Here is an 18,697-nt window from a genome sequence, read left to right on the forward strand (position 1 = left end):
GACCATGGACCAATAAGGTGTTAAACCATATATCAATATAATCGTTAATATTGAGAAGAATGTGAACCATTGGATCACGTTATGTCTAAAACATATCGTGACCATAGGATTACATAACTATAAATACATAATAAAGATACACTTTTACCTGAAGGCACATTAAACCAAATTGTTATTAACTAACTCTTGAGTGTCTACATATCCTAACATCCTCCTTTAAGAAAAATTTAGGATAGGATTGAAAGATTTAAAATGGTGACACAATAGGAGAAGTAAGGAGGCATTAGACCCTATCCCTCTTTAATGAAAACGAACTCCTATCAAAGATCAAAGTTTGGAAAACCTTTCTTCTATAAAATAATTTTTGAAAATATTTGCAACTTGATCATCTATACAACAAAAGTGCATTAATGTATTCACTGTAATGATCATGAGAAGGTGACCTTGGATGATATTTCTAATTAAGCGAACATGTAGCTTAATGTATTGGTTATAATGATGTTGAATTGGATCCTTATTGAGCTTGATGGAACTATGATTTTCACACTAAAGGGTGGTTAGATGCTATTGTTGGAATCCAAATTCCAAAAGGATCTTGCAAAGTCACAAAGATTCTTGACTTGCATTAATAACTGCTTGGTACTTTGCTTATGTTGGAGAAAGAGAAAGGGCATATTTCTCTTACAATTCCAAGTGACAGGTTAAGAAACAAGCATGAAAACATAACGTGTAGTAGATTTTTGATCATTAGGATCATTGACTTGATTTGAATTAGTGAAACCTATGAAAATTCCTTGAAATGCAGCAACTAGAAATATTTCTCCTAAATGATAAATTGATTATGCAGTTTATTTTGTTTATGACAAAATATAAAAATATTCACACTGCAATTTCTTCACAAAATAAAATACTGCAAAAGCAAATATGGGAAATGAAAAATATGCTAGTACACACATAAAATTGACATCGTTATTTTGGACAAAAGTCCTCGGGAAAACCCAACTTGGGAAATCGGTGCAACAATTGAAGGTTTTTATTATTAAGGAGTAGTGAAGTAATTTGAGTACAATCTGGATGCCAAAAACTAGAAATCCATAGCAAGAAAATATTGCCAAAATATCTGATAGAATTTTCCCTCCTCCACAAACAACCCCGACACAATTTAGCTTCAGAAGCTCGTCCTCCTGGACCCCTTGCGTAGGCCTCTATGCAGTTCTTGCACAGACCCTCTAATGTCTAGCCCAGAATTGCCTCTAATATAGTCGTTCTTCCTGACTCTGCTGCTGGAAATGATTCTTCAGCCTTCTAGAAGACTTTCCCGGCCTATGGATGTTGAATCAATTTCCATACAGCTAAATCAAATTGCCCTCTGAAGTTGTTTATGTAGTCCTCTGTGCAGCCTCACTGGGAATAACTCGACCTCTTGCTATTGCCTGTTCGCAATTGGAAAAATTCCTCCAGATAACTGTCTCTGCCCCTTTAACAACTGCGACCCTTCTGGATCAAAATGTTTCTCCCTGCTCAACCTCTGCAATTGGATAACTTGATCTTCCAAGGAACTCACACTACTCGTGTGTGTTCTCCATATACCCATCGACCTCCTCTTATAATCTCCAGTTGGCACTTCAACGGCCAAGATTAAAACATAATCGATGGTTGAGATTATTTCTATATTGATCTGTGTGATTTTCTAGATGATTCACACCTTTCTCAATTAATATAGAATAATTAACACCCTTTCCTAAGTTTAGACTTAGGAAATATTTAAAAATAGGCTAATAATCTAATTGAGACACTTCTAGGTGGAATTTCCATAAACGATTTCTAGTTTATAGAGAACTCCTGTGTTTTATCCTTTACACAAAGTATCGATACTAGAACACCATCCAGTGCTATAAAAACAAATGATCCCTCTTACCGAAGAAGGTGTTGAATGTTGCACTACTACTATAATACCCTATCTCTGTATCACCCTCTGTACATTGTTGATGTCTAGCCACTGTGACTCACTTCCACTGCCCACCAATCACTGCGCAACTCTGATGTTGCATTTGCGCTGCTACTGACACTACTATATTGTCACCATCTCTGCATCGACATTGTAACTCCCTCTCATTTGTTGTTGTTGCAACTGAAACTACTGCAATTGAGAAGCATCCAAAATATTGAAGAAATTGTGTCTCTGTGCTGCCTCTGTCTCCTAGGTATATTATTTCTAATAGCCTCTGCACTTTCCACTGGGGAACCTGCATTGTTGTTGACTTTTCTACTAAGCCTCCTGCTCTGCTATCAACACTGCACTACGCTCCTTAACACCTGACAACAACTAGTCTGCGACTGTCACTATGGAATCTGACTACATCAACTGACACTGATCCATCCTGCTACTGAATATTGTGGGCCCCTGTATCAAGATAAGGATCCATGAGCAAGACACCTCAATGGACCATGCCCAAACTTCTGCGCTACTCTAGGACTATTGCTCCATATTGTTCGACCTCTCTCCTGGAGGTATAACTACAAACATGGAAAAATTTGATGTACTCAAACTACTGTTGCTACAAATCTACTGCTGCAACTACTGTAATAATGAGTATGATCTCCCTAGATCCTAAAGTACTAGCTTCCAAAGGGTTGCTCCCAGTAATAGCCCTAGTGAAAATTTCATGCAATAAAAGTTAATAAAGGCAAAATAAGACCACGGTTAAGGGACACTTATTCCAAGTTGAATGTTGGGCAAAGATATCCTAGCGGGCATAATTGGATGTGTGTTTTAGCTAAGGAAAATTGGCAAAGGCTAAGGCAATGGAATTAAAAGGCAAAAAGGAATTTTTGACACATTCATTAATGAAAATAAAGGAAAATAGGAGAAAGGAAGGTAAAAGGTCACAAGTTGCATGTGAGGAGGAAATTGAAGGAAAATAATTGAAAATGAAGAAAATAGAGGCCTCATTAATAAAAAGGATTTTGAGGATCAGTGGGCAAGATTTTTCTAACATATTTCCAATTCAAGTTTGGAGCTCTCTCATTATCTCTCTCTCTCTCTCTCTCTCTCACTCTTGGTCACTTAGATTTTTCTTGGAGCACTCTAAATTTGGATCAAGGAAGGAAAAGCAAGCAAAGGGAAAGGAATGAAAGAAGGATCAAGCAGCTTCAGCAGGATTAATTGCAGGTAACCTTTTACATGTGTGATTTCCTTATTGGTTTGGACATGCATGGATTTGCATGTTGGTGTAGGGTTCTATTGATGTCGGTGGCATGGTTTTGCTAGGTTATGACAGTGGTTTTCAGCCTAGCCTTGCCTTTTTTGGGATGCCATGGTGTTGGGATGTTTATTTCGATTTTGAGGTTTGGTTTTCCGGATGGATTTCGAAATCTGGGGCGGAGGTTGTCTCAAGGTTCATTCCCAAAGGCCTAGGAATCCATTGACTGATTTTGGCGGGATACACTATAAAGCCTGAGGGAGAAGTCTCAGTTTAGGGCCTAGTGATCCGGGTTTGGATTGTAGTAAAGCCTAAGAGACTGGTCTCAGTTTATGTCCTAGTGATCCGAGTTTGGATTGCGGTAAATCCTGAGAGACAAGGAGACAAAAAATTCCTCAAGGATAGTGATGGATTCCAAATGGCATTCTAAGTTTGGTTCGGTTGTGAACGGAGCACCGGTTTTTGTGTGATCACGGTTTTGTGAGGGTGGAGTTGGTTTAACCTCTGGATTCCCTTGGTTGTTCTTGGATTGGTTGTTCTATGAGATCCCACATTCATGCTTGGAATATGGCATGAGGGTGATTGGATGAAAGAGAGATTTGGTTCAACCATGTCTATGGTTGGGTGGTACGTGGAAGTCCTGAACTGGTCAGATTTTCCTATGATTAATAAAAGCTAAGTTCTCTTAATTTTATACTTGTTTATATGTGGATTTAATGGATTTCATATCTATGATATTTATATGGTTTAATGTTGGTTATAAGCATGGTTATGTGACTGGTTCATGTTATGGTTATTTCATGTATTTACTTATAATTGTTAAATGGATGGATGCAAGACCTAATTGATGATATAATAGTCTAATGGAGAAGGAGATGATCCTTCTGGTTATGTTTCATAAGTTCTTTCGGTCATTTATGCTCTATCTTGTATCCTAAACCTGTAGGTTGCATTGATGCCAAGTGTTTTATAGAATGTCAGTCTCAATTGAGGATGCTCAAGCCTAGTCCTGAGATTTGCTTTTGATTTATCATCATTGTTATCATGTCTTTGATGGATTCTGAAGGTTGTAGCAAGTGCTAGGTAGAGGCCGGGATTTTGGGCTAGAAAAGTGGCTCAAATATCGAGGTCATTGGCACAGGTCTTTTGAGAAAATTCCATAGTCGTTAGCAGAGAGGCCTATGAGAGAGACTTTGAGTTGTTGGTCGTTGTCTTTCCTATAGTGTGATAGTGACTTTGGATTAAGAGGCTTAAAACATTAGTGGGACCCAGGGACAAGATGTTTGAGTGGCTAACATGTCTCGTGGGGGTGTAATTGCTGATGTGGATGGGTTTGTTTGATGAGTTTCGACGATTCCATTTCCTTAATGTCATCAAGGAGATTGAATCCCTTATAGTAACCTCTCTCATCACATTTTTACTTAGCTGCTTGGTTTCTTGGGTGGATAAGGGAGGAGGGGGTGTTATACTCCCTCTTATTCTCAATCTCCCTACGAGAAAGCTCTTTGCTCCCTCCTGACAACTTACATTGTCCTCCAATACTGGAAACTAGACTATATAGCTATGTGTTGGGAATCTACTAGTTGGAACTGCACCTTCATACTACAACTATGCAATTTGCACTGCGTATGTCACTACAACTAGATTGTAGTTGTCATCTGAATATCTGGAAATTCCTACTGACACTAAAACCTACTAATATTGTACTGTGTGATCCTGTAGAAAAGGTGATGGTCTCATTGCAACAAACTGGAACTGATCTAATTGATCTCATTGTTACAACTGCATTAAACCTTTCCCATCTGGCACACTAGAGTCTCATACTACTCCTCCACCTAGATCCAGTGCTCCACTATCTCTTTTTGAACCATGTTCTTGGTTGGGACCTTTATTCATTTTGAAACTTGCACTAGACAAATCACACTTCCTTTGACACCTGTCTCTGGCAACTGGAAGTTGAATTTGTTCCCAGATTTGTGTTATGGCTAACTTGTACGACCTCCTTTGGTAATCTCATACAATCATCACTAGAAAGCTGCAAATCTGTAAAACTCAAATAATGGGAGAATAAATAGGGAATCTCCTCACTTTCCTGCTTGCCTTCTTCTCTGCTACTCACACTCATTCCTAGAGTGAGAAGACTTGCCTGCTGCAACTAGAAATTTTGGATTTCTGAAACTAAAAATCCTCTGAGAGAAACTCCCTCTTTGTGTGCAATTTCTCTTCCACCCGACATTGAATCCACATTAACAAACTGCTACAAACCTTCTGTTCCCAGACAACAAATCTGCTCAATGAAAGTCTAAGCTACAACTACCCCTCTTCCTACTGGAATCACTCGAACTAGCAAGCTGAATTTTTCTGCTAACCTGCACTGAAAAATCAAACTTGCTCAAACAAATTGCACTATCTAGCTTAGTCTCTACACAACCCAAAGAAATTTGTCTGGTTTTTCCCTCTAAACAATGAATTTCTTCCTTTGCTTATGAGCTTCCCTGTCTGATAAAAATTGCTCTGATACCATGTGAAAATTCCTTGAAATGCAATAATTGGAAATATTTCTCCTAACTGATAAATTAATTATGTAGTTTATTTTGTTTAAGGCAAAATAACGAAATATGCACACTGCAATTTCTTCACAAAATAAAATATTGTGGAAGCAAATATGGGAACTAAGAAATATGCTAGCACACACATAAAAATTGACACCATTATTTTGGACAAAAGTCCCCAGAAAAACCCAACTTGGGAAAATCGACGCAGTAGTTGAGGGTTTTCATTATTAAGAAGCACTTAAATAATTTGAGTACAATCTGGATGTCGAAAACTGGAAATTCACAGCAAGAAAATTTGGCCAAAATTATCTGAGATAATTTCCCCTCCTCCACAAACAACCCCATCACAACTCAGCTTCAGAAACTCATCCTCTTGGACCTCTTGCATAGGCCTTTGCGCAGTGCTTGCATAAACCCTCTAACATGCAGCCCATAACTACCTATAATCAAGTTGTTATGCCTGAATATGTTGCTATAAATGATTATTCCGCCTTATGGAAAAATTTCACTACCTCTGGATGCTGAATCGATTTCCATACAGTTAAATTGAATTTCCCTCTAAAGCTTCCTGTACAATCCTCTGCGCAACCTCACTGGGAATAAGTCGACCTCTTTCTACTGCCTATCTGGAATTGGAAAAATTCCTCCAAATCACTATCTCTGCCCCTTTGACACCTGCGACCCTTCTGGCTTGAACTTTTTCTCCCTACTTGACCTCTGCAACTGGATAACCCCATCTACCAAGGAACTCACACTATTGGCGTGTGTTATCCATCTACCCATTGACCTCCTCTTATAATATCTAGTTGGGACTTCAACAACCAAGATTAAAATATAATTGATGGATGAGATTATTTCCGGATTGATCCGCGTGAGTTTATAGATGGTTCACACCTTTCTCAATTAATACTGATAAATTAACCCGTTTTCTTAAGTTTAGACTTAGTAAATATTTAAAAATAGGCTAATAATTCTCTATGGTTGTGAACTATGGGCCAACAGTACATTCGACATGCAATGAAAACAAATTGAGAAAATTCAGAAGCGTTTGATTACAAGCCAATTCAGGATTAAAAGTGCAGTTCCTTATGCTATCTTGTTAAATGAAACATGGGCTGCTCCTATTGAAGCAATTGATATGGTGCGAGTCATAAGGTATTTAAAAAAAATTGAGCAAATGGAAGAGGGTAGATGGCCTAAGGTTGTCTTTAATGACATGTTGTGCAACATAAAAAAGACTTGGATGTAGAAAAATAACAAATGGTTTAGTAAGTGGGGTATTTGCTTGAACACGTGTCCCATAAACAACAAAGAGATAAAAGCTTTTGTTATGGATAAGTTCCACAAGCTTATTTGGGATAAGGAGCTAGGAAGAAAGAAAATGTACTATGTTGAAGTTTTTAATCCCACTAATAGTCATCAACCAAAAGCATACATAGAGGCCAATATCTCTTGGAGAGCCAAAATTCGTATTGCTAAGTTAAGGACTAATTCTCATCAACTCCGTTGTGAAACAGGGTACTGGAAAAGGCCAAAAGAAATGTGGGGGGAAAGAGTATGCACTTTTTGTTCTTTCGAAAAAGTGGAAACAGAAAAGCATTTTATTTTAGAATGTGAGGCCTTCAAAGACAACATGGAAAGTTATGCAGATATGATGGCAGCTAGATCTTGGGATAATCAATTTAGTGACGGGTTTGTCAAGAAGATGGGAGCATTTATTGTGAGGCTTCACAAAAAAAGGGTCAAATACATCAAGCAGATGAAAAAGAAATCTATCCCATAAGCTATCTTTAGCCTTGTGGATGTTAAAATAATTTTCTTTCTTTCTTTCTTATATCCTATGATTATTGTAATTCCCACTTATTATTCTTGTTCCTTCTTAGGTTGCATCCATTAGTCCAATTATGGTTAATGCCTTTCGTATTTATCAAAATAATGTGTGGGTGATCTAGATTTAAACAGGAATGCAACAAATTAAAGAGATAACCATAAACACAGTATTGAAATATGCTTACAAACAACAATGGAAATAAACCAGCTAGGGTGATGGTATTTTATCTATGAGAAGAGATGTGGCAGCTACATGCCTCTGAACTGTGTTACAATGAGGCTCGAAGGCCTACTTATTGTTGAGAAACAATGGAAAACCCTTAACAACCCAAAACCTAACCCTAGAAGATGAAACGCCAAATTGTGGGCCTCGTTTTGGGTAAGTTGGTACATCAACTTCCCGGGGTTGTAACTTTGGCATTCGATCTTCGTTTGATGCATACAATAGCTCATTAGAAATATCTACCTGAGAACTACAACTTTGGGAAGAGCAACATTGGTCCATGAACCCATGTTGATCCCAGATTTCCCAAAAAATGTTGTTTAAGGCCTCAAAACGGCTCTGGAAGTTTAGGACCTGAAAAACTACTAAAAATAGTAAATTGTACTACAATTACGGAAACTAAAAAACTGAAAGAGATAGTTGTGGGGGTCCAAGTGGGATAGGTGGGTGGCAACCAACATCCACCTAGATCATTCCTCCCCCCTTAGGAAGCAATGGTTCGCATTGCATTGAGTTCCACCATCTGCTAAACTTGGTCCCTGGTGCGCTGTTCTGCAACTTCTGATGTGTCCAGTAATGGTGGGAAGCTTGGTCGATGATGGTCCACATTGAACACTCGATGCAAGCGAAGGAATGGAGGAATGCTATGCTCCAAATCATTATTTCCCACAACCTTGGTAATGGTGTAAGGACCATGTTGGCGCAATCGAAGCTTCTGATGGGCTCTTGTAAGACGTTATTTCTGTAGATGCAACCAGACTTTGTTGCCCACCTGAAGCTTGTGTGGTACCCTGTGGGTGAGGAGAAGTTGTTCCTATGTTCTGATATGACCGTATCCCTTTGTTGTTGCTGCTACGTGGAGGAACCCTTCGCGGGGCTCATGGATGTGGTGACGATCTTCCCCTTACTTTGGAAGCGAACCAGACAGAAAATGAATTTCCTAGTCTGGGAGATGATTTTGCTGCCTTTCTTAGTAGTGATCAAAGAGGTGGTGGTAGGTGGGGCTACCTCCGGTATCCTGTATAATGAATTACCCAAAGAAATAATAACAGCGCGAGGCCTTGACTCATACACAACATGTTGCCTCCACAAGTATGGCTGGCCTAATAATACATCACAAACATCCAAAGGTGTAACATCACACAATACCTCATCTGTGAAGGGCTTGATGCTGTAGGGAAGGTAGCACTGCTGGCGAACTCGAAGATCTCGTCCTTGGTGAAGCCACCCGATACTATACGGCTGCGGGTGTGGTGTAGTCAGTAGGCCCAGCTGCTTCACGACCTCTGCTGAAATGAGGTTCTTTTGGCTGCCACTGTCGACAATGAATTGTAGCGGCGAACCATTCACCCACATTTGTGAGTGGAAAAGACGCTGCCCCTCCTCTGGATCTTCGGGCTCATTCTTCTGGATCTTGTCGGTGGCAACAGTGGCGATGGGCTCCGCGTCAATGATCTTATTCCCTTTGTCATTCCCCTTGTTGGGTTTTGACTTAGGTTTGGAACATGCATTTGATTCTGAAGCCTTCAACTCGGCCATCAGCGACTGCTTGGTCCAACACTCACTTGTGTTGTGAGTGGGGCTCTTATGGAACTCACACCACTTTCCTGTGCCCTTCTTCGACTTTGTGGTGTTGTTATTTTCTTGTAGCTTCGACGGGTTGTCTTGAGTCGCCCCGTCTTGGATTTGTCCTTGGTTCTGTGATTTGGGGAAGCCTTTCCCTTGCTTTGGATTTGCAGATCTAAAGTCCCGCTTCTTCTGTTTAAACTTTTGCTCGATTTTGTCAGCGTATCGGTACGCCGTGCCGAGCGAGGAGATGTTCAGCAACTCCATCTCTTCCTGGATGTACTTGTGTAGGCAGTTGTGGTATTTGAGTACCAGATGCAACTCAGAATCTTTGATACCCAAATTTGTATGAAGGGTATGGAAAATATTGGTAAACTCCGACACGCCTTGGTCTCTTCCCTGCCGCAGCATGGTCTAGTTTATGTATTGATCCTCATAGCTTCCGACAGGGTAATACTGCTCCTTGATGGCATCCCAAAATGAATCCCAAGTGGGTGCGGTTGAAAATAGTGAGCCTGTATTTTCATCCTTCTGCTCGCAATAGGTTTCCCACCAGTCCTTGACGTGGGGGGCTGCTTTGAGAAGAGCGAAAATAATCTTTTCTCTACTAGAAAAATCATGAACAGAAAAATAACCCTCTAGCAGATTTAACCATTTATCGACGACATCTGCGTCTATCTGACCCTCGAATATGGGGATTTCAAAATTAATTTGTACCTTAAACGATGTGGCATTTCCAGAGTAGATGTTGGAAGTCAATGCGTCACCCCTGGGTAGCCGTTGAAGGATCTGGGTAAAGTTGTCCATCATTGTGTTCCTTTGTCACTCGAGGGCTTCTTCGAGCAAGATTTTGAGAGGATCTCCTGCCCCCTCATCTTTCTTTTTATCCGCCATGGGAGGCCGTTGGGATTTGCGAGGCTGGTCTTGCAAAGGTTCGACCAGTTCAAGCCCTAACTCCTTATATCCCGACCTCATTGGGGACATGCAAAGAAAAACAGAGAAAAAGCAGACCGCTCTGATACCACGGAACCAGATTTAAACAGGAACGCAAAAAATTACAGATATAACCATAAACACAGAGATGTAGTGGAAATAATACTTCATTTCATTAATGTAAAATACAGAAATATTCTTACAAACAACAATGGAAATAAACCATCCAGGGCGATGGTAGTTTATCTCTGAGAAGAGATGTGGCGGCTACATGCCTCTAAACTGTGTTACAATGAGGCTCGAAGAATATTTATTGTTGAGAAACAATGGAAAACCATTAACATCCCAAAACCTAACCCTAGAAGATGAAACACCAAATTGTGGGCCCTGTTTTGGGTATGTTGGTACATCAACTTCCCGGGGTTGTAACTTTGGCACCCGATCTTCATTTGACGTGTACAATAGCTCGTTAGAAAGATCTATTCGAGAACTACAACTTTGGGAAGAGAAACAACAATCCATGGACCCATGTTGCTCCCAGATTTCCCAAAAAATGTCGTTTAGGGCCTCAAAACGGCTCCGAAAGTTCAGGACTCGAAAAAATGCTAAAAATAGTAAATTGTGCTACAATTACAGAAACTAAAAAACTGAAAGAGATAGTTGTGGGGGTCCAAGTGGGATAGGTGGGTGGCCACCAACATCCACTTGGATCATTCCTCCCCCCTTAGGAAGCAATGGTCCCCATTGCGTTGAGTTCCTCCATTTGCTGAACTTGGTCCCTGGTGCGCTGTTCTGCAACTTCTGATGTATCTAGTAATGGTGGGAAGCTTGGTCGATGACGGTCCATATTGAACACTCGGTGCAAGCGAAGGAATGGAGGAATGCTATGCTCCAAATCATTATTTCCCACAACCTTGGTAATGGTGTAAGGATCATGTCAGCGTGGTCGGAGCTTCTGATGGGCTCTTGTAAGACATTCTTTCTGTAGATGCAACCAGACTTTGTTGCCCACCTGAAGCTTGTGTGGTACCCATGTGGGTAAGGAGAAGTTGTCCCTGTGTTCTGTCATGACCATATCCCTTTGTTGTTGCTGCTATGTGGAGGAACCCTTCACGGGGGTCATGGATGTGGTGACGATCTTCCCCTTACTTTGGGAGCAAACCAGAAAAAAAATGGTTTTCCTAATCTGGGAGATGAGCTTGCAGCCTTTCTTAGCAGTGATCAAAGAGGTGGCAGTAGGTGGGGCTACCTTCGGTATCCTGTATAATGAATTGCCCAAAGAAATATTAACATCGTGAGGCCTTGACTCATACACAGCATGTCGCCTCCACAAGTATGGTTGGCCTAATAATACATCACAAACATCCAGAGGTGTAACATCACACAATACTTCATCTATTAAGGGCTTGATGTTGTAGGGAAGGCGACACTGTTGGCGAACTCGAAGATCTCTTCCTTGGTGAAGCCACCCGATACTGTACGGCTGCGGGTGTGGTGTAGTCGGTAGGCCCAACCGCTTCACGACCTCTGCTGAAATGAGGTTCTTTTGGCTGCCATTGTCGACAATGAATTGTAGCAGCAAACCTTCACCCACATTTGTGAGTGGAAAAGGCACTCCCCCTCCTCTGGATCTTCGGGCTCATTCTTTTGGATCTTGGTGGTGGAAATAGTGGCGCTAGGCTCCGCGTCAATGATCTGTTTCCCTTGCCATTCCCCTGTCGGGTTTTGACTCAGGGTCGGAACATGCATCTACTTTTGAAGCCTTCAACTTGGCCACCAGTGACTGTCTGGTCCAACAATCACTTGTGTTGTGAGTGGGGCTCTTATGGAACTCACACTACTTTCCTGTGCCCTTCTTTGACTTCGTGGTGTTGTTATTTTCTTGTGGCTTCAACTGGTTGTCTTGGATCACCCCATCTTGGATTTGTCCTTGGTCCTGAAATTTGGGGAAGCCTTTCCCTTTCTTCAAATTTGCAAATCCAAAGTCCCGCTTCTTCTGTTTAAACTTTGCTCGATTTTGATAGCGTATCGGTATGCCGTGCCGAGCGAGGATATGTTCACAAACTCCATCTCTTCATGGATGTATTTGTATAGGAAGTTGTAGTATTTGAGTACCAGATGCAACTCATAATATTTGATACCCAACTTTGTGCGAAGGGTATGGAAAATATTGGTAAACTCCGGCACGTCTTGGTCCCTTCCCTACCGCAACGTGGTCCACTTTATGTATTGAACCTCATAGCTTCCGACAGGGTAGTACTGCTCCTTGATGGCATATTGGAACGAATCCCAAGTGGGTGCAACTGAAAATAATGAGCCTGTACTTTCATCCTTCTGCTTGCAGTAGGTTTCCCACCAGTCCTTGACATGGGGGGCTGCTTTGAGAAGAGCGAAAATCTTTTACCGACTGGAAAAATCATGAACAGAAAAAGAACCCTCTAGTAGATTTAACCATTTATCGACGACATCTGTGTCTATCTGACCCTCAAATATGGGGATTTCAAAATTAACTTGTACCTTAAACGGTGTGGCGTTTCCAAAGTAGCTGTTGGAAGCCGATGCGTCGCCCCTGGGTAGCCGCTGAAGGATCTGGGCAAATTGTCCATCAACGCATTCCTTTGTTGCTCGAGGGCTTCTTCGAGCAAGATTTTGATAGGATTTCCTGCCCCCTCGTCTTTCTTTTCATTTGCCATGGGAGGCCGTCGGGATTTGCGAGGCTGGTCTTGCAAAGGTTCGACCAGTTCAAGCCCTAACTCCTTATATCCCGACCTCGTTGGGGACATGCAAAGAAAAACAAAGAAAAAGCAAGACCGCTCTGATACCACTAATTCAGATTTAAACAGGAACGCAACAAATTATAGAGACAACCATAAACACAAAGATGCAACGGAAATAATACTTCATTTCATTAATGTAAAACACTAAATATGCTTACAAACAACAATGGAAATAAACCAGCTAGGGCGATGGTAGCTTATCTCTGAGAAGAGATGTGGTGGCTACATGCCTCTAAACTATGTTACAATGAGGCTCAAATAATATTTATTGTTGAGAAATAATGTAAAATCCTTAACATCCCAAAACCTAACCCTAGAAGATGAAACACCAAATTGTGGGCCTCGTTTTGGGTAAGTTGGTACATCAACTTCCCGGGGTCGTAACTTTGGCACTCGATCTTCGTTTGACACATACAATAGCTCGTTAGAAAGATCTATCTGAGATCTACAACTTTGGGAAGAGAAACATTGGTCCATGGACCCATGTTGCTCCCAGATTTTCCAAAAACATCGTTTAGGGCCTCAAAATGGCTCCGGAAGTTCAGGACCCGAAAAACTGCTAAAAATAGTAAATTGTGCTATAATTACGGAAACGGAAAAACTGAAAGAGACAGTTGTGGGGGTCCAAGTGGGATAGGTGGGTGTCCACTAACATCCACCTGGATCAGTGGGCGAGTAGAGGATACAGTGTAGCGCAGGGTTCCAAGTAAGTCATGTATAACAAGAATATCATCGGAAAACTTCACTCTTACTTCAGTTGTTAAACGCACATTGTAACAACATAACTTGAGGATGTTAACGTAGCTAGCCCGAAATTGATTATAGATTGCTTAGTCACTGAACAAGTGTAACGTTGATTTGATGAAAATTTCCACTTGGAATCATAATAAGATTATTTTTACTCAAGGTTAATTGAATGCATCTGAAAATATATAATCCGTCTTGACTATAGGTTTTTAACGTTGTAGATATCAATCCTTTTTTTCTCTTTTTGCATAAAATTGCAACTCTCATATAGAGCAACTTATGAACTCTTAAGGGTAACGTTTTCTACCAATATAATTGTGTGTATAGACCAGTTTAGATTCATTTAACACTGGATCTATCATGCACCGAGAGGGGTCAAATCCCTTGAGGTGCAAATCTTCTTTTTGGTGTGCAGAACTTGAGGAAAGGTTTGCACCTTGAGGGATTTGATCCCTCTCGGTGCATGATAGATCCGGTGTTAGATGGATCTAAGCTAGTTCAGTTGAGGGAAATAATGTCACATTTTTAGATTATCATTATTATGTATATGTTCGAGATAAAATTCAAAAATCACATTAGGTTTTCTTTGCTTGGCATGACCATATCATTCTCTTCTTTAATTTAATTTGTGTTGCTTGCCTTGAATGGTTTGCATGTCTTTGCTTAAATGCATTGAGCGGTTTTTGTGTTTATGTGTTTGGATTCAGATGGTATGTTTGTGAATGGTACAGTTGTTGTGATATATTTTTATGTGTATGTAATTGTTTATTAGTAATTAGTTGGGGATGAAGAAGGGAGACAATCTTGTCAATAGTTTTCACGAGGATTGATACTGCACATCTATTTGATTTAATTTTAGGTATCACAACTTTTGACAACTAATTAATTCTAAATAGTGTTCCTCCAAGAATTACAAAATATATCTTGAAGAGTAGTTTTAATAATTTACTGCGTCAAGATTACTCTTGAAATAATTGTTTCTTTGCTAATGTTTAAAATAATTTATGTCCTTCAAGAATATTTTGATGATTTTTTTAATCTACAGTCTATTTTGCAAAGTTAAGAAATAATATTATTATAAAATCTTTACATTATTTGTTTCTCCAAACAATTATCACATCTCCTTCAAGAATATTTTGATTTGTTTTCATGTCTATAAATATATATTTTCCTCTTATAAATATTTTGAATACATTTTGTATGCAATTATTTATTAATAATTTTGAATATATGTAATTTTCTATTAGTAATTAGTTGGTGATGAAAAGGGAGACAATATTGTCAAGGATTAATTTTCATTTTCACTTTGCAAAAGGATTGATTCTGCACATCTTTTTCATTTTAATTCTAGGCATCACAACTTTTGATGGCTAATTATTTCTCAATAGTGTCCCTCTATGTATTACTAAATATATTTTGAAAAATATTTTTTTAATAACCTACAGCCTCAAGATCAACAACATCTAATGCATCTAACACAAACAATCAAATAGGATTAGAAACATCTAAATTGAAATCAATGCATCTAATGCAAGCAATCAAATGAGATTAGAAATCAACATCTACACTGACAACAATGCATCTAGTGCAAGCCATCAAATAGGATTAGAAATCCACATTTAAATTGAAATCCATGCATCTAGTGCAAGAAATAAAATAGGATTAGAAATCCACATTGACACTGAAATCAATGCATCTAATGCAAGCAATCAAATATAATTAGAAATCAACATCTACATTAAAATCAATGCATCTAGTGCAAACAATCAAATAGGATTAGAAATCATCATCTACACTAAAATTAATGTATCTAGTGCAAGAAATCTTCTTCCCTCTCTCCCCTCCATTTAATCTTGAAAAATATTTTTAATAATTTACAGTCTCAAAATTAACATCTAATCCATCTAATGCAAGCAATCAAATAGTATTAGAAAACAACATCTACACTGAAATCAATGCTTATAATGCAAGCAATCAAATAAGATTAGAAACCAACATCTACACTTAAATCAATGCATCTAGTGCAAGCAATCAAATATAATTAGAAATCAACATCTACACTAAAATCAATGCATCTAGTGCAAGCAATCAAATAGGATTAGAAATCACCATCTACGTTGAAATCAATGCAACTAGAGAAAGAAATCAAATAGGATTAGAAATCAACATCTAAACTGAAATCAATGCATCTAGTGCAAACAATAAAATATAATTATAAATCAACATCTACAATGAAATCGATGCATCTAGTGCAAGAAATCAAATAGGATTAGAAATCATCATCTACACTGAAATCAATGCATATAGTGCAATAAATCTTCTTCCCTCTCTCCCCCCTCCATCTATATCTATATCTCACTCCATCTCTCCTTTGTCTCTCTATCTCACACCCCCCCCCAATACACATACACACTCTTTCCATATCTATCTATCTCTCCCTCCCCTCTCTATCTCTCTCTTCACCTCCCATCTATATCTCTATCTCCCTCTGCCTCTCCTTTATCTCTCTATATCACCCCCAAAATATACACACTCTTTCTCCATATCTATATATCTATCCCTCTCTCTTCCTATCCATCTATCTTCCCCTTCACACTCTCTCTCCTTGTTCTATCTCTCTCCCCTCTTTCTCTCCTCTTTCCCTTTGTCTATATCTCCCTTATCACTCCCTATCTCTCTCCACCTTTCTCTCTTTATGTCTTTCTTCTTACCTCCCTCTCTCTTTCCCTCCAAATCCATCTCTCTCTCCCTCCCTCTCTCCTCTCTCTCACATTCTCTCTCTCTCTTCCTTCCTCTCTCTCCCTTTCTCTCTCACCTCCCTCTGTCCCTCCCCCTCTCTCTCTTTACCCACCAACTCTTTCACTATTTCCCTCCCTCCCTCCTTCTCTTCCCCATTCCTTCCATCTCTCCTTCTTTTTCTCTCTGTCTCACCCCAAAAAATACACACACTCTCTCCATCTCTTAGTTGTCACTCTCTCTCTCTCTCTCTCTCTCTCTCTCCACTTCTATATCTCTATGTCTTTCTTCTTCACTCCCTCTCTCCCCCTCCAACTCCATCTCTCTATCCCTACTTCTCTGTTCTTACCTCTCTCCCCCTCTCTCTCAAGCCCTCTCTCTTGTCCTTTCCCTCTCCCGTTTTCTATCCTACCTCCCTCTATATCCCCCCATATCTCTCTCACTCTCTCTCTACCCTCCAACCTTTTCCCTCTCTCCCCCTCTCCCCCCCCTCCATCTTTTGTCTCTCTCTCTCTCTCTCTTTTCATTCCTCTTGTACCCCCTCCTTCATTTTATCTCCATCTCTCCCTTGTCACTCCCTCTATCTCTCCACCTCTATCACTTTGTGTCATTGTTCTTCCCTCCATGTATATCATGATATATTAATACATATTATAATATAACAAATTGAATATCACATTAAATTTAATATTGCAATAATCCAAAGTTATTAAATTTAATAATATTAATATTAGATTTAATGATGTTTTTCACATGGCATGATAACAAAATTTATAATAAAATTTCATCAAATGAATATTTTCAAATATTAGAACTTTGATGTGGAAATATTTATCTTTAAAGATCTTAATATATCCATAGGATATGATTTTTCTCTTTAAAGATGCATCTTACAATATTTAATTAAAAGAAATATTAAAAGATTTTGGAGCAGGATTTTTGATTCTTTATGTTAAATTAACCTTTTTCCTTTGATTTAAGAGATGGTATTGGATTTAGTAAAGAGTAAAGATGTTTAAAATTTTACATAATTTGGAATTTTAATGTGGTAAATTTTTTTGTTAAAGGTAAATTTATGATCCATTAAAATTCACGTATAGGATAAAGGAACTATTAAATGCATGAGATAATTTATTCTACATTCAAATTATATATAATTATACATAGTTATATTTTAATAATTAATCTTAGTCCATTAATAAGATTAAAAAGTTATATATAATCTAAAGATTCAATTTATATATAATTTAATGTTCAAACTAATGTTTTGGTCAGCATTAGTAAAAAATATTTTTATTTTTATTTTTTGAGGACGTAACATACTTACACATTGGGGTTATACTAGGCCGTCGAATGCGCCTCTCGGTGCAATAAGATTTTCTCTTCAAATACATCGATAAAATTGAAACGATACAAAGAAAATTAGCATGGCCTTTGCGCAAGGATGACATGCACAAATCTAAGAATGCACCAAATTTATATATTGGGATTATTAACCATTTGATAAGTGTCACACAAGGCTCTATTGAGAAAGATAGTAGATCATAAGCGAATACAATTGCAATAAACATTGATATGGTGTGAAGATATTTCCACATATCTGAAACACTGTTTGCATTGAAGTATTATAATAGGTTTCATCACCCTTTAAATGTTATTCCAATTTGGGAATTAATACATCAAGAGTTCATATATTTCATCACCCTTTAATAATACGTTGAACAATTTCATAGTTTGATTGACTCCAACCATAGATCAAACTAAATTCTTAGGTTTAGAATAATTGAGAAATTGAAATTGTCATTCCCTTAAATTACTTTTAGCCTGATATATGTTACCAATTGCCACTTGCTACAAATCGGATCTTGGAGTCGTAATAGCAAGATTTAATCTTAACATTGCAAAATCCAAGGTTACAATAACAACTATTGGTATAAAACGTTTGCCAAGGATTTTCCAACCTAAAATCGACGCCCCACACTCATAATTGAACATACTCATGTATATAGTTTTTATTAATAAAGTTTATATATTCCTTGCTTGATGAAAATTGTTAATACAAGAAACTATGAAATTTCATTATGTTTCTAATTAAAACTATATTCACAATTTGATTTATCTACTGAA

The 18,697-nt window shown here is 38.6% G+C and overlaps 1 non-coding gene across 1 annotated transcript; it reads left to right on the plus strand.

Annotated features, from left to right (window-relative positions):
* The first annotated feature begins 17,944 nt into the window (after nt 1-17,944).
* On the plus strand, nt 17,945-18,050 carry LOC149171935 (U6 spliceosomal RNA). The gene has a single exon (XR_016259925.1). It is a non-coding gene; the product is annotated as a U6 spliceosomal RNA (small nuclear RNA).
* The last annotated feature ends 647 nt before the right edge of the window (nt 18,051-18,697 follow it).

The sequence above is a fragment of the Pinus tabuliformis genome, chromosome 4_2, assembly GCF_031772625.1.
Source record: "Pinus tabuliformis cultivar Carrire ecotype Pingquan chromosome 4_2, CPIR1, whole genome shotgun sequence".
Lineage (NCBI taxonomy): Eukaryota > Viridiplantae > Streptophyta > Pinopsida > Pinales > Pinaceae > Pinus > Pinus tabuliformis.